At 41.0% G+C, this 17750-nt stretch overlaps 1 long non-coding RNA gene across 1 annotated transcript; it reads left to right on the top strand.

Moving 5' to 3' along the window:
• The first annotated feature begins 644 nt into the window (after window positions 1-644).
• On the top strand, window positions 645-16453 carry LOC128593627 (uncharacterized). Its single transcript, XR_008382388.1, has 4 exons — window positions 645-861; window positions 1982-2142; window positions 5696-5888; window positions 15617-16453. It is a non-coding gene; the product is annotated as an uncharacterized LOC128593627 (long non-coding RNA).
• The last annotated feature ends 1297 nt before the right edge of the window (window positions 16454-17750 follow it).

Genomic DNA, 17750 nt, shown 5'->3' with positions numbered 1-17750 from the left:
TATGTTCTTTGTGTGATTTTTTAAAATTAATGTCTATCCGTTCCACTAAACTCTTAGGTTTCATAAGGGCTCAGATTGTCCTGTTCTTTTTATTATTATATTTTAGTGTCTGACACAGAACACACCATAGAGTTGTTATTCAACTGGTATTTACTGAAAGAGTAGGTTGCTCTTACTTTCTTTTCATATGCACATTCTTGAGTGGGAGAGAAAGGAAGGAAGAATGTATGGTTGTGCCAGAAATTGCTCACAATCCTGGGTGCACATGGGTGTGTGTTATATAACTTAATGGCATCCAGAAAAATGTGAGACTTTGGACTAAAACTATGTCCTTTTCCCAGAACATAATAAAATAAAGAAATAGTATCTCCTCCAAACATAAGTAGTAACCAAATGAAGAAAGAGACAGAACATAGTACAATAAACTAAAAAGAAAAGAAAAGAAAACAAACAAAAAACCCAACCAGAGCTCTGGCCACTATGGAAGTACTCAGAATATGCTAGAACAGTATGGAATCCCTGTTTTGCTTGGATGCTCTGCCAGACAATTAAATTCTCAGAATTCTCACTGTCTGAAATTTGAAAAGAAGCTAACTGGGCAAACTGACTTTATGTTTTCCTTCCTTTGACCGAGGAATCCTGGAAATGATACTGGAAGACATGAGTGAATGATAGCCACTCCATGGCCAAGCGTGGAATCAGAGAAACCTACTGAAGCTCAGGGTCACTGAGCAATGGGGATGAGATACACCCTTTTCCATCTGCATTAGGTAGGGCCATTGTGCTGCCCAGATAGCAAAATATTGGAAGAGTGAGCAGCATTAAGTTTTCCAGCCAAATCTGCTCTGCCTACCATCTCTGGTGAGTTTTCATAGCAGCATCTCTGTCAGAAAACCAAACTGGTTTCAGATACAGTGGGAAGAGAGCCAAGAAGTCAGCCCACTAAATCACACCAGATAGAAAGTCTACAAGGGCTGTTGAACACAGAGTAAAGTACAAATAGACAGGATGACAGCAGTGCAAACCTACAAGAGTTAAAAAACAACTATATCAAAAAATAAAATCCCAAACCAAGCAAGCAAGCAAGAAGTATATAACAAACTCCGTTTTAGAAGAAAATATAATTCAAAGAACAGAAGAAATTCTTACAATCACTTTATGTTTTAGAACAATTTGACGTTATGAATACAAATATAGTAATAAATCAAGAACTCAAAGACTGGCAGGGCGTGGTGGCTCATGCCTGTAATCTGAGCACTCTGGGAGGCCGAGGAGGGTGGATTGCTTGAGCTCATGGGTTCAAGACCAGCCTGAGTAAAAAACTAAAAATAGAAAAACTGAGGCAAGAGTATCGCTTGAGCCCAAGAGTTGGAGGTTACTCTGAGCTATGATGCCACAGCACTGTACCCAGGGCAACAGCTTGAGACCCTGTCTCAAAAAAAAAAAAAAAAATAACTCAAAGATAATAAAACAATAAAACAAAGAGTTATAGAAGCACTATGGAATTAGATTAAAGAACCAAATGATATCACTATTAAACTTATAATTGGTAACAGCAAAGAACACAATTTAAACATTGTTGAAATTTGAATTATTAACATAGAAGAAAGGCTTGGGACAATCTTAGTGTAATTAAAAAGACAAAAGGTAAAATTAAAAAGACAACAATTAAACTAAAGCTAATAGATGTAAAAGACAAAAATAAAAGTCAACATAAAAACATTGGGTGTCTCTGAAGAAGTAGTAAAGGAATAGACACTTTGATTGGAATTGAAGACAAAACTGAGTCTGCACAACCAACCCTTGTGTACTGTTGGTGGTAATGAAAACTGGTGCTGCCACTAGGGAAAGTGGCATGGAGGTTGCGACAAAGAATTAAAAATAGAACTGTGTGATTTGGCAATTCCACTTCTAGGTATCTATTTAAAAGAATTGAAATCAGGACCTTGAAGAAATATTAGTGTTCCCATGTTCATTGCAGGACTATTCATAATAACCAAGTTGTGATAAAAACCCCAAAATGTCCATCAACATATGAATGGATAAAGGAAATGTGGGATGTACAAACAATGGACTATTATTCAGCCTTGAAGAAGATATGTGACAGCGTGGATGAACCCGGAGACCATTATGTTAAGTGAAGTCAGTCATTCACAAATACCACCTGATACCACTGACATGAGGCATATAAAACCATCAGACATGAAGAGAGTGGAATGGTTGTTGCCAGGAGCTAGAGGGAGGGAAAAAGGAAGAGTTGCTACTCAATGGTTATAAAGTTTCAGTTAAGTTCTTGAGATCTGCCGTACAACGGTGTACGTATGGTTGACAATACTGTATCATGCACTTAAAAGTCCCTTAAGAGGGGCGGTGCCTGTGGCTCAGTGAGTAGGGCGCCGGCCCGATATGCCGAGGGTGGCGGGTTAGGACCCAGCCCCGGCCAAACTGCAACAAAAAAATAGCCGGGCGTTGTGGCGGGCGCCTGTAGTCCCAGCTGCTTGGGAGGCTGAGGCAGGAGAATCGTGTAAGCCCAAGAGTTAGAGGTTGCTGTGAGCCGTGTGACGCCACGGCACTCTACCGAGGGTGGTACAGTGAGACTCTGTCTCTACAAAAAAAAAAAATCTGTTAAGAGATCCCATGTTAAATATTCTTATTATAATAAGAAACACCCCGAAGAATGGAAGAATGTAGCACTCGTAGCACTTGTAAGAACTTCTGGAAAGAAACACATGCAGGTAAAGCCACTGAAGGTGCGAATCAAAACAGGGAACACAGGAATGTAGACATTCTAGTAAACACTGGTGGCAACTGTTGAATCCATGTAAATTATGGTTAAAGAACAAAGTATCAATGTTATAAACATGGATGATATAATAATATAACTATAAATGTGAGGAAGAGCAGGAGGAGAATAGGAGGAAAAGGGAGAATCTGAAAGTTTTTATCTCTCATGGAAAATTGCAAGAAGTGAAGAAAACCTGTCCCTACTAAAATGAGTAGCTTAAAAAAGACTCCACTCCTCTCAGGGTTTCAATCAAACTCATTTCTTAACCTCAGAAATATCTTTATAAAAAGTGAGGAGGTTGCTGTGAGCTGTGTGACGCCACGGCACTCTACCGAGGGCAATAAAGTGAAACTCTGTCTCTACAAAAAAAAAAAAAAAAAGTGAGGAGTTGTTTATTTGAGGTTCAACAGTTCCTTTGATTTCACTGTAGTTTCTTTTACTTCTGGAAAAAATCAAAGTAAATTTATGATTAATACTTTTTAATGACAAATGCGTACAGAAGAATAAGCTCACTTTTGTAAATAGACTTTTCTCCTTCCCTCTCTTTATTTATCTATCTGTTCTATTTTCTGTATTTATGTATAGAAAGATATGTATGATCATTTTAACCTAATATAAGCAATAGTTATTCCTGGATGTGGGAATTGGGTTTCTTTAGTTACATTTGACTTTATGATTTTCTGCATCCTTTACATTTTTGTAATAGGCATGCATCATTTTTTTTTTTTTTACCCCAAATGGGGCATTTTAAAACCAAAGAAAAGACTAGAAATCAATATGATAGGGTATGAATAGTTGTCAGTTCTAGGCAGGGAGTAATTGGATGATCATTAAGATTTTTTTCTTTGTACTTTTCTGTATTTTCTTTTAATTTTCAAAAAAATTATAGACAGAAAAATAAAAAGGATAAATTGAGAATACCTGCTTTAAACCAACTGAATTGCAATCATGCTGATCTCATTTATGGGCTGTCTAAGAAATTCAGGGACAGGTTGATGGAACAACTGGCTGGCCAGAACGGATTGTAGGATCTGTCATAATGAGCTGCGGAATGACAGGCTGGTGTGGCACACAGCCACTCTCAGGTGGTCCAGAAGAAAAGTGACAGTGTCTGGGTACTGTAAAGCCTCTTTCAAGGCACTGGGAGAATCATAGAAATTTCAAAGAACAGTCAGACCTATTCATCATTGCATATACTTAAATATGCCATGAATCATTTTTTCCCTTGAAGCATAACACCTAGTAAAGTCTGTGAACATTCATAGGTGTTGGTTTTTTCATTGACCTTACAATGGAATTTTATCCTACTTATTAAGGATTCGATAAAGGTGGAAATATGTCAATGAAAACTAAAGAAACAATAAAATTTTTATACTGGAAATTAGAGCAGATTTTGCTATATTAACAGGAAGAGCTAGTATTTGCTATATTAACAGAAAATGCTTCTTTTTCAAACAACAATTGGCAAAACATAAAACTAGCCTGGCTGAAAAGTGGTTATACAATAGTGATGTCCCAACCGTGCTGGCCTGACCTTTTGGTGCTCTGAGACAGGCAAGTGTGGCATGAATTTGAAATCAAATTCTTGCTTGTCCACTTGCAGTTTCCTTTTCCAGAAAATGGAGATCCTACTCCTGTCTTTGTTGGTTTGATTAGGATGACATATGTGTAACAAGCCATGAACAGTTCAACAGAGGGAATTACTATTTGAGCATGAAACAGAGCAAACCTCCTTTTCTCCAGGAGGACTACTGACTAGCTATTCCAGGAAATGTGTATTTTTTTCCCTAAATGCTCTCATTGTGTCCAACTTGACCATTTACCAACCCATACAGAGAGTTCCCTGGGAAACTTGTAAAATCAAACAAGAATTAAACTTTATTCAGAGGGGGAGAGGGAATGTTCCTACATGCCATTGGTGTACTGAGAGCCAGAGGGACCACAGAGCTGGTCAGGTCCAACATGCTCATTTTATAGGAAAAGACACTGAGCCCCAGCGGGCTGAAGACTTGCTTGGACTTATTACAAGTAAGTAGTAATGCGATGACAAAAAAATTCAGCATCCTGACTTACAGTAAGTATTTCTATTTTGAACTCTCAGGCAAGTTTTAACAGAAGAACTGGCTTATAGAGCAGCAGAGAAGCACAGAGACTGATTGGGGGAAGAGAGTTGGCATTGCCAACCCCTGCCCTAGCCAGTGGGCTATCCATGGGATGGAATCTTGCCAGTAGGGCCCATGTCCTTATGCCGCCTCTCCATCTGAGGCAAAACTTCCTTGTTGCCAGAAAGCCTTACCATCTTTCCCCTCTTCTCAGTTGACCTGCTGCACATTGTCCAGCTACAGAAACACCACTGGGCAATAACGGTTTTCTGTGATGTGTCCATGGGGCTGGCGTGGAAGAGACCTGACTATGAACATTTCTGGGTCCCAGAGAAAAACCGTGTCAAAGAACAAAACCAGGGTTGGACACAAAATCAAAGAGAGGTGCTGGCTGGCAACTGGAGAGCTGGTGGCAGCACAGTGGGAACTAAGATGGGTCTCTTTGAATGTATATTGGGCTCCAACCTAGAAGAGTTTTCATTAAAGAAACTCTTAGAAGATGGGTGATACAGTAGTGCAAAGAATAAAATCTTCGGACCATAGAGGCACAGGGGGCAGGTAGGAGTTGCAGTTACTGCCACTCTTAACTTCTCAGGCATAGGTCTCTAGCCTGATATCAGTAGATTTAGGTGATTGTGATCCCTTCTGTGGGGATCAAAAGTAGTCCGTATCTTGGAAGTACGTGTTTCCTTCAGGATGAGTCAGACAGATGCTGTGACGGGACTGGGCTGAACTATGTGTTTTGCCATATTTTTATCTTCAGCCCCCACTCACCCCTTCTCTTCTCACCTTCTTTTCTTTTCTCCAGGGTCTTCACATTTGCAAAATCCAGGAAGCATACATTTAGAAATTCCAGGAGAATGGAACAAAAAACGCTTTATGAGAAGGAGACATGATCTCATAGAAGAGGGACGTTTATTTATCCCAGCCCTGGAGAAGTTCATTCTAAGAGCGTAACTTCAAAGCCCATGCGATAGACACCTGTGAGAGCACTGGATAAAGTAAATTAGAAATAAAGAATGGTCATTGCTAATTTATGGCTTTCACATGAAAGCTATAATCCAGTTATAACCTAAGAATATGGGGAAGAGGGAGAGCGAGGGGGGGGGAAGTGGGCGGAGGGAGGGGGATTGGTGGGATTACACCTGTGGTGCATCTTACAAGGATACATGCGAAACTTAGTAAATGTAGAATATAAATGTCTTAACACAATAACTAAGAAAATGCCAGGAGGACTATGTTAACCAGTATGATGAAAATGTGTCAAATGGTCTATAAAACCAGTGTATAGTGCCCCATGATCGCATTAACATACACAGCTATGATTTAATTAAAAAAAAAAAGACCCCCAAATCTAAAGGCACTAGCTCAGATTTAAAGACTAAATTACTTTTAGTCTTTAAAAGTAACTAAGGAATAAGTAACTCAAAGTTACTTTTTCCTCTCCACTGACTTTAATTTTCTATTTTTGCTTTTTATTCCTGAGCCTGTTTTTATTATTGGGGGGGCGGGGGGAGCGGGAGGAAGAGAGAGAGAGAGAATGTTCCTAGGGATTTGAGAAAACTGGGTTAAAACTAGTGGCTACAGACATCAGGTGTTAGTAACAACTCTGAGAGAGAAAGCCAGTTACTGCAGGGTGGGGGTGGACTTGAAGCTTAGCTTTGTTTACTTCTGAGCCCATTCCCCCACCTAGAATCTGCCTTTCTCTTACTTTGTTGTCCATCTGTTCTCATTCTACTAATGCTCTGGCATGTCCACTGGCCCCCTTTGGTTTTTACAAACAAGGTCCCATAAACAAGGCAACAAGGCACCCCCCCCGCCCCCAAGCTTTTGAAGGGAGAAACCATTGTTATCCTGACACATAGTAAGTCCTCAGATATTCGTTAAAGTAATAAGTGAATACATTCTAGGCTTAATGCAAATGGAGAAACTGAAGCTCAGAGACCTACTCACTCTCTGTGCAAGGTCCTAGCAAGTAGCAGAGTTTACAGTCAAGTTGAAGTCAAGGAAAATGTATATAAAAATGGTGAACTAGTGGACTCAGGGTCATGTGAGTGTCATATGAATAGTACACAGCATTCATTGCTGGAGTTGCTGGAAGGCATTGTGGGCTGGAGCTATTAACAAAACTTCCTGGAAAAGATGGGTGTTGGACTGGGTGAGAAACAGCCAGCATGGAGGGGGATGAACAGAGTGTCCTAGCAGGAGGCAAGCTGTGAGCCAAGGCTGAGAAGCAGTAAGGTTTGTAGATTATTTTTTTATTTATTTATTTTTTTTTATTAAATCATAACTGTATACAATGATATGATTATGGGGCATCATACACTGACTTCATAAACCATTTGACACATTTTTATCACAGTGGTTAGCATAGCCTTTCCGGCGTTATCCCAGTTACTGTGCCAAAACATTTACATTCTACATTTACCAAGTTTCGCAAATACCCCTGTAATATGCACCACAGGTGTGATCCCACTGATTCCCCTCCCTCTACCCACCCACTCCCTTTCCCACTTCCCCCTATTGTTAAGTTGTAGCTGGGTTATAGCTTTCATGTGAAGAGTCCCAAATTAGTTTCATAGTAGGGCTGTATACATTGGGTATTTTTTCTTCCATTCTTGGGATACTTTACTAAGAAGAATATGTTCCAGCTCCATCCATGTAAACATGAAAGAGGTAAAGTCTCCATCTTTCTTTAAGGCTGCATAGTATTCCATGGTATACATATACCACAATTTATTAATCCATTCGTGGATCGATGGGCACTTGGGCTTTTTCCATGACTTAGCTATTATGAATTGGGCTGCAATAAACATTCTGGTACAAATATCTTTGTTATGTTGTGATTTTTGGTCTTCTGGGTATATGCCCAGCAGAGGAATTACAGGATTGAATGGCAGATCTATTTTTAGATCTCTGAGTGTTCTCCATATATCTTTCCAAAAGGAATGTATTAATTTGCATTCCCACCAGCAGTGCAGAAGTGTTCCCTTTTCTCCGCATCCACGCCAACATCTCTGGTCTTGAGATTTTGTGATATAGGCTAGTCTCATTGGAGTTAGATGATATCTCAAAGTAGTTTTGATTTGCATTTCTCTGATGATTAAAGATGATGAGCATTTTTTCATATGTCTGAAGGCCGTGCGCCTGTCTTCTTCAGAGAAGTTTCTCTTCAAATCCCTTGCCCAGCCTGCGATGGGATCCCTTGTTTTTTCTTGCTGATGCGTTTGAGTTCTCTGTGGATTCTGGTTATTAAACCTTTGTCAGAGATATACCCTGCAAATATCTTCTCCCATTCTGAGGGCTGTCTGCTTGCTCTGCTTACTGTGTTCTTAGCTGTGCAGAAGCTTTTTAGTTTGATCAAGTCCCAGTAGTGTATTTTTGAAGCTGCTTCAATTGCCCGGGGGGTTCTCCTCATGAAATACTCACCCAGACCAATTTCTTCAAGGGTTTTCCCTGCATTCTCCTCTAGTATTTTTATAGTTTCATGTCTTAAGTTTAAATCTTTAATCCAATGAGAGTCTATCTTAGTTAATGGTGAAAGGTGTGGGTCCAATTTCAGTCTTCTGCAGGTTGCCAGCCAGTTCAGCCAGCACCATTTGTTAAATAGGGAATCTTTTCCCCACTGAATGTTTTTAATTGGCTTGTCAAAAATCAAATAGCGGTAAGTAGCTGGATTCATCTCTTGGTTCTCTATTCTATTCCAGATATCTACTTCTCTGTTTTTGTGCCAATACCATGCTGTTTTGATCACTATCGATTTGTAGTAAAGTCTGAGGTCTGGTAGTGTGATTCCTCCTGTTTTGTTTTTATTTCTGAGTAATGTCTTGGCTATTCGAGGTTTTTTCTGATTCCATAGAAAACGAAGTAATGTTTTTTCAAGATCTTTAAAATATGACAGTGGAGCTTTAATAGGGAGTGCGTTAAAATTATATATTGCTTTGGGTAGTATGGACATTTTGATAATGTTGATTTTTCCCAGCCATGAGCATGGTATGTTTTTCCATTTGTTAACATTTTCAGCTATTTCTTTTCTTAGAGTTTCATAGTTCTCTTTATAGAGATCTTTCACGTCTTTTGTTAGGTAAATTCCCAAATATTTCGTCTTCTTTGGCACTACTGTGAATGGGATAGAGTCCTTAACTGCTTTTTCAATTTGACTGTTGTTGGTGTATATAAAGGCTACCGATTTATGAATGTTGATTTTGTAACCTGAGACGCTGCTGTATTCCTTGATCACTTCTAGGAGTTTTGTAGTAGAGTCCCTAGTGTTTTCCAGATACACAATCATATCATCTGCGAAGAGCGAGAGTTTGATCTCTTCTGACCCTATATGGATACCCTTGATTGCCTTTTCTTCCCTAATTGCGGTGGCTAAAACTTCCATTACAATGTTGAAAAGCAATGGAGACAATGGGCAGCCTTGTCTGGTTCCTGATCTGAGTGGAAATGATTCCAATTTAACTCCATTCAATATGATATTGGCTGTGGGTTTGCTGTAGATAGCCTCTATCAGTTTAAGAAAAGTCCCTTCTAGACCAATTTTCTTGAGTGTTCTGATCATGAAGGGATGTTGGATATTATCAAAAGCTTTTTCTGCATCAATTGAGAGAATCATATGGTCTTTGTTTTTTAATTTGTTTATGTGCTGAATTACATTTATAGATTTACGTATATTGAACCAGCCTTGAGACCCTGGGATAAAACCAACTTGGTCATGATGTATAATTTGTTTGATGTGTTGCTGGATTCTGTTTGTTAGGATCTTGTTGAATATTTTTGCATCTATATTCATTAGTGATATTGGTCTATAATTTTCTTTTCTTGTTGGGTCTTTTCCTGGTTTGGGGATCAGGGTGATGTTTGCTTCATAGAACGTGTTGGGTTGTCTTCCTTCTTTTTCTACATTTTGGAACAGGTTGAGTAATATAGGTACTAATTCCTCTTTAAAGGTTTGGTAGAATTCTGACGTGAAACCATCTGGTCCCGGGCTTTTCTTTTTAGGGAGGTTTTGTATAGTTGATGCTATTTCTGAACTTGATATGGGTCTGTTCAACATTTCCACTTGATTCTGGTTAAGTCTTGGAAGATGGCGTGCTTCCAAGTATTGGTCTATTTCCTTCAGATTTTCATATTTCTGAGAATACAGTTTCTTGTAATATTCATTAAGGATTTTTTGGATTTCTGATGAGTCTGTGGTTATTTCGTCTTTGTTGTTTCTGATTGATGATATTAGAGATTTTACTCTTTTTTTCCTGATTAGGTTGGCCAGAGGTTTATCTATTTTATTGACCTTTTCAAAAAACCAGCTTTTTGATTTATTGATCTGTTGTATTATTCTTTTGTTTTCAATTTCATTTAATTCTGCTCTAATTTTGGTTATTTCTTTTCTTCTACTGGGTTTGGGGTTGGAATGTTCTTCCTTTTCCAGTTGCGTGAGATGTCCCATTAAGTTGTTAACTTCCTCTCTTTCCGTTCTCTTGAGGAAGGCTTGCAGTGCTATAAATTTCCCTCTTAGAACTGCCTTTGCAGTGTCCCAGAGGTTCTGATAGTTTGTGTCTTCATTGTCATTTTGTTCCAAAAAATTGGTGATTTCTTTCTTAATCTCATCTCTGACCCAGCTATCACTCAGCATAAGGTTATTTAACTTCCATGTTTTTGTATGGGTATGCAGATTCCTGTTGTTACTCAATTCAAGTTTTATTCCATGATGGTCCGAGAAGATGCATGGAATAATTTCTATTCCTTTAAATTTACTGAGGTTAGACTTGTGATCTAAAATGTGATCAATTTTGGAGTAAGTTCCGTGGGCTGATGAGAAGTATGTGTATTCAGTTTTGTTGGGATGAAATGTTCTGTAGATGTCTGCTAAATCTAAATATTGGATGGTTAGGTTTAAATCTAAGATTTCTTTGCTCAGCTTCTTTCTGGAGGATCGATCCAACACTGCCAAGGGAGTGTTGAAATCTCCAACGATTATGGAGCTGGAGGAAATCAAGTTACTCATGTCTGTTAGAGTTTCTCTTATAAATTGAGGTGCATTCTGGTTGGGTGCATAGATATTAATAATTGAGATCTCGTCATATTGAGTATTACCCTTAACAAATATGAAGTGACCATTCTTGTCCTTCCTTACTTTTGATGGTTTAAAGCCTACTGTATCTGCAAATAAAATTGCAACACCTGCTTTTTTCTGATTACCATTTGCCTGAAATATGGATGACCATCCTTTCACCCTGAGTCTGTATTTGTCTTTTAAGTTGAGATGTGACTCTTGTATGCAACAAATATCTGGCTTGAGTTTTTGTATCCAGTCAGCTAACCTATGCCTCTTTAGAGGACAGTTTAAGCCATTCACATTGATGGAGAGTATTGATAAGTCTGGTGGAATTTTGGGTATCGAGTTTTTCAAAGGTCCAGTGGACATTTTTAATCCTTTCGCCAGTGTGGAAGTTGGAGTTTGATCCGAAGTTTCTGAGTGAGTTTACTTTTGTGGTATAGGATTGGGTTGGTCATTGTGGAGGATAGGTCTGAGAACGTCCTGAAGAGCTGGTTTACTTATGGCAAATTTTTTCAACATATGAATGTCATTGAAGTATTTAATTTCTCCATCATAGATGAAACTCAGTTTAGCTGGATACAAGATCCTGGGTTGAAAGTTTTTTTGCTTTAGGAGATTAAAAGTTGATGACCAGCCTCTTCTTGCTTGAAAAGTTTCAGCAGAGAGATCTGCAGTTATTCTAATATTCTTACCTTTGTACGTTATAGTTTTCTTTCGCCGGGCTGCTTTGAGAATCTTCTCTTTCATGTTAACTTTAGTGAAGCTAATTATGATATGTCTGGGAGATGGCTTATTGGGGTTGAATCGTGCTGGGGTTCTGAAGCTGTCTGCTATCTGAATTTCAGATTCTCTAGGCATGTCTGGAAAATTTTCTTTCATAATTTCATGTAGAAGGGCCTCTGTGCCCTTGGCAGCTACTTCATCATTCTCCGAAATTCCTATAACCCTTATGTTGTTTTTTTTCGAATTATCTGAGAGTTCTCTGAGTGAGTGATCCGTTTTTGCTCTCCATTTCTCTTCCTCTTTGAGAGATTGGGAGCGTTCGAAGACTTTATCTTCAATGTCAGAAATCCTTTCTTCTGCTTGCTCCATTCTGTTACTGAGGGATTCTACTGTATTTTTCATATCTTTGAGGGCTGTAAGTTCTTGTTTCAGTGTGTCTAAGTCTTTGGTGGTTTTGTCTTTAAATTCGTTAAATTCTTGAGACAATTTTTGAATTTCTCCTCGAATTCCTAATTCCATTTTATTAATCTTGTCTGCAAACCAAATTCTGAATTCGACATCTGACATCTCAGCCAGTTGTTTATGAATGGGATCTTCAATCACATCTGCTGTATCTTTTCTTGGGGGGGTTGATCTATTCTGGTTATTCATGTTACCAGAGTTTTTCCGCTGATTCCGCCCCATGGTTTACTCCCTTTGGTTTTTCCCCTGGGGTTTTATCGAGGGCCTGTACAGTGTTGTGGCCTGAGAAACTGGGGCCCTGTCTGGTGTGGTGGAGCAAAGTGGTTCTGTCTTGTTTTCAGCTGGTTTCTGTTCGATCCTATTGCAACTTCTACTCTGGCTTGAAGTCTCAGCTGTGTGGAAAAATCAGCAATTAAGTCACCCCGCCTGCCCACCTCTGGCCCCAGTTGGAAAAGGAGAATCAAACCTTCCTACAATCGCACACCCAGGGCACCGCCTGAAAAGTCCTCAGTCTATTAGCCCAGTTCAAAAGGTCCGAATCAACTGTCTCAATCGGCACTTGTCTCGGGTGGAAGGGTTCAAGAGGTCTCTGGGAACTGGATCACAGGGGCCTGGTGACTCCTCTGACACAGCTCACCCCAGTGCAGCATGGAGTCAGGAGGAGCCACCCAGCAAACAGAGCAGTCTGGGAAGGTTGACGTCTCCTTCCCCACTTTGCCCCTCCGTCGGACCCAGTCACTGGTATCTCTGCAGATGGCTAACCCAGTTGCCTGCAGTGAACAGACACTCCAGGGTTTTGCACCTGCCTGAATCGCAAGGAAGTCTGCCAGGCCCCCGCAGACTGCCGCTATCTAGCAGGAGGAGATGGGGCCTGACATCTTTGAGTGTTTGATGCAGGTGATGGGAAGGAGGTGTTCACTCAGGCTTAGCCCCGTCCCTGATGGATGCTGCTAACAGAACAGAACAGAACAGACAACTTTGTGAGGTTCTGTCTCTGTTCCTGTCGTCGCCTACAGAAGACGGGCTTTTTTGAGTTCAAACGTCTTTTCCTGCTGGAGAATTGCGTCTGAACACCTCTCTGGGTCGGCCCCGCCCTGGAAGCTTCCGGGTTTGTGAGCCGTGTCACCGTGTCACCGGTGGCCTCCTCTGGTTGCCCAGGGAGACAGGGGGTGTGGCCTCAGGATATCCAGAAGTGAGCGTTCTGCCGTTAAAGAAAAAACGGCTGTTGATCTACCTCCAGGGAACTGCTGCTCTGGTGTGGGCACTCAGGTGACCCTTTTCTCCTCTGTCCCGCGCCCCAGAGTCAGCACTGAGCGGCCGCAGTTTGTGCTGGGTCCACACCCCTTAAGAGATCCCCCAAGAATCAGAACTCTTGGGGGATGGGCCCCCAGACCCCGATTGGGAGTGGGGCGGGGGGAAGCTAGAGTTTCATTCAGTTTCACGCAATACTATGGTCCGGGGAGGGCTCCTGCACTGCACCGCAGGGAAGTGCCGCCAAGGCTTGATTTCCCCTCAGCAGAGTGCCCTCTCCTCGCTCACGTGTCCCAGAGTCAGCGCTGACCTGACTCAGCTCAGGCACTGTGCACTCCCCTCGAGAAATCACCCAAGGATCCGAACTCCTGGGGGATAGGCCCTCAGACCCCGAGTGAGAGTAGGGGTTCTCAGCTCTCAGTGGGGAGGCCAGAGTCTGATTCAGTCTTGGGCCCCGTATGCCCGGGGAGGGTTGGTGCACTGCACCGCAGGGAAGTGCCGTGAGGCGTGACTCCCCCTCAGCCTGGTGCCCTCTCCTCACTCGGCGCGCCTCAGAGTCAATGCTGACCAGTCGCAACTCGGGGACTGTCCACTCCCCTTGAGAAATCACCCAAGGATCCGAAGTCCTGGGGGACAGGCCTCCAGACCTCAGAGGGCGGGAGGGGAGCACCGGGGATTCAGGGTTGCCGGCAAAGGATTCCCAAAGTTTTATTCAGCCCTATGTCCGGCAGGAGAACGCCACGGCACCCCAGTAGGGGAGGTAGGTCCAGTTTTTAGAAGGTCTCTCCCGTGGAGTGTAGTGGGAGGGCCTTTAATTTCTGCCCGCTTGTTCAATTGTGGGGCTCTAGAGCCGGTCTTATGGGGGAGGGGGACTCCCGTCTGCTTGGTGGTGGATTTTGTACCTTTTGTTTGCGTCCTTGTGATCACAGCTTGCCTCAGCGGTGTTGATGTGCGTTCTTCAGCCTTCTCTCTTGGTGAGGCTCAAGTCCACCAGGATACTTACTAAATTCCTGTCCCTTAACTCTCCTTCTGGACAGGAGCCTTTGTTGAAAGCTGGCTTCAGTCCGCCATCTTGTCTCCCCCTCCAGGTTTGTAGATTATTTAGGGAGCTTTTGGGAAGCTGGTTTGGCTGTGGAAGTCTGAGCAGAGGCTGTAGCAGATAAGGCTGGAGAGGTCAACAGATGAGGACAGGGAAGCACTGGCCGTCTTTATCAATCACATGATCCCAGGAATGTTGTTCATTCCCAGGGAGGATTGGGATGCTATGGTGCATGTACTGCCCAGTGCCCTCTTCAGAATAAGCATGTGTTCCTCCAGCTACCAGGAGTATTGTGGGCTGAGGGCTCATAGCCGAGTCCTTCCCTGGAAAGGGAGCTGGTTCAACCTTGTATCCCCTATTCAATGACTAGATGATGTAGGGGTGCCAGACACGAGCCTGTTGTACCAAGGTGGATTCTAGCTTTAGAAATCCTATGGATTGGGCCAAAGTCTCTGCCCCAGTTCAACACCTCTCTGCCTCGCAGGTGTGTTTTGGGAGAGTACTCCCCAATACACTTTCTGCAGGGAAATCTACTGTCTCAGCATCTGTTTTCTAGGGAACCTTTCCTAACCCAATAGACACAGAAGTCATCCTGGAAAGTGACTCTTAAAAAACATTTTGAAGCTACTGGCAGTGAAAATTCCATTGACGATGGCATGTGCATGCTGCAATGTGCCATTGTTAGAACTTTCACAGAAGCTGAAATGGGATGGGATACTGTGAAATGGAACTAGTGGGTGAAAGGCCAGGCATGGTGGCTCTAACCTGTAATCCTAGCACTCTGGGAGGCCAAGGTGGCTGGATTGCGTGAGCTCAGGAGTTCAAGACCAGCCTGAACAAAAGCAAGATCCCGTTTCTACTAAAAATAGAAAAACTGAAGCAAGAGGATTGCTTGAGCCCAAGAGTTGGAGGTTGCTATGAGCTATGATGCCATCGCACTCTATCCAGGGCAATAGCTTGAGACTCTGTCTCAAAAAAAAAAAAAAAAAGGAACTAGTGGGTGCAGCAGTGTGGCCATAGCGGTGGTTTGGGAAAATGGAAGTTATAAGGACTACTAATTGAATGGCTCTTGCTGGGGGCTATTGATGCACTGGTGCAAGATTAAGGGTGATCAATGATCAATATAAGGCCATTGACTTGTGACAGACAGAGGTCCTCCTTGATGGATATAAATATTCTTTCATCTCTTGCAGTCAGAGAGGAGAAAGAACTAAAGAGCAGTCTCAGGTTTTCGTTATATGGAGTGCTAATCTTCAGAGAAGGTCAAATTCACAATCCATGAGGAGAAACTCACCAGACCAAGACCCCAAATTGGGGGAAAGAGGACTTTGGGACTTTGGATGGGGACATCTGAGTTGATATACTCAGAATTGTTTTTTTAATCTCTAAAATTTCATGGACCCTCTGAGCCTGCAGAAGTGGCCAACTCTGCTCTGTAGTAGACCTGAGGCTCGAGGTGTTGGAGCCTGGACTAGGATGGTTATAGTAAGACTAGAAACAAAGAAAAGAATGTGAAAGACACTGGGAGAAATGGGATTTGTGTTCCAGTGGTGAGTAATGTTCCAGTGGTTACTGGGGTAAGAGGAAATTTAATACACTGACAAATAAGATAAATAAATATAGTTTGTCTTGTACAGATTAGGTATAGTCTTACATGTCCTCAAGATAGAATGCATTTTTCTCTTTCCTATTATGTTTTCCAATTTCCATTTTCAGTTTTATTTCATGAAATAATAATAACAGCTCTCACAATAGTAATTAAACTAATAAATAAAATTGGGCATTAGTGCATGAGAATAAAGAATATACATTATAAATAATGATAGTTTATTTATGATATTGTCTCTACTCACGCTTTCTATTCTCCCAAAAAAGTGCTTGGGGATCTCAAAAATCTACCAAACAAATACACTCTCACACATAGAGCAGATAGAGTTATATATGTATATTTTACCACGAGTAAGAAATCTTTTAAATGACAGTTCATAAAAAATGGTAATCTTAGAGTAAAATTCACAAGAGATGGTGGATATTTATTAAACTTTTATGCTACTGAAACTTTTCAGTTTATGAGTCTCAAATTCAATTTGGACATTTTAAGAGTATATGTACAAATAGATAAAAATCTTGCTAACTAACATTATTGACCGTCAGGTAGGAAAATGCATTCACATGTTTTTTTTTTTTCTGATAAAGCTATGCATATCTTGTCAATTTTAATGGTTTGCTGATGTCGGATTCCTTGAACCAATAAATTTTTTAACAGACTTTTTGAGGACAAAGACTGTATTGCAATCTATTTTGCCAATTAAGTTTATGTGAAAAAACAAAGCATTGTTCTTTTACTATCATTATTCCATAGAAAGAATGAAGTTTAACAGCAAAAAAGTAGGAAACATGTAATCTCACAGTAAAGTATTTTAAATTTATTCAATGACTTACAAAAATTAGCTTCATTAGAAACTCTTGGTTGTCTAATTTATCTCATTTCACTGGGGATCAGTGAAAAATTTTGTCAAGATAGACAGTGATGCTGTACATGCACAGAAGTTTAGGAATCACTAATGTAATACACTTACATAAATTAGATTTAAGAAAGTTTTAATTATTTCCACTGGAGAGATGCAGAAAGCACATCACAGGAGGATTTGAAATCTCTGGCTCTGGGGCAGCTCTCTCACAAATCAGCATCAGCATTCCTTAGAGAGCATCTTAAAACACAGATTGCTACCCCAGCCCCAGAGTTTCTGAGTCAGTGGATTGCTGGGGAGGTGTCAAGCATGTGCATATCTAACAAGGTCTCGGGTAGTGCTGATGCTGCTGACCTGGAGACCATATTCTGAGAGCTACTGCTCCATATTAATAAAAGGCAATTGCTAAAATGTATTTTCTTTTTTCAAGGAATATTGTAATAACCTTTAAGTCTTCTTATTACTCAAAAAGTAGATTCAGACTGTAATTTCTGTTTTATGGAACAGACAATGCAAATATCTTGCTTAAGAGTTCTCATGACCTGGGATACCTTTATTGACTTGTCTTTTGAGCGAATGTTGACACATCTTTCTAGGGGCTGTTTAAATATTGTCTCCTCTTTTCCTAATCCCTCTGGTACGATCTTCCTAGTACTTCCTTCCCTTTTCTTTTTCTCTCCCTCCCTTCTTCCTTCTATCTCTCCCCCTCCTCCTTTCTTTCCATGTATAAGTGTCTCCATGAGGTTCTGGGCTTATGGAGAACAGGAGCTGTTGCTCATTATTCTCTCAGTCTTAGCATCTAGCATCATGCTGGATGTTGCTTTTGTTCATCCGTTTGGCGTATTATGGCAACGGC

This window comes from Nycticebus coucang, chromosome 9, assembly GCF_027406575.1.
Source record: "Nycticebus coucang isolate mNycCou1 chromosome 9, mNycCou1.pri, whole genome shotgun sequence".
Lineage (NCBI taxonomy): Eukaryota > Metazoa > Chordata > Mammalia > Primates > Lorisidae > Nycticebus > Nycticebus coucang.
The sequence above is the reverse complement of the archived record's forward strand: the minus strand, read 5'-3'. Positions and strand labels throughout refer to the sequence as shown.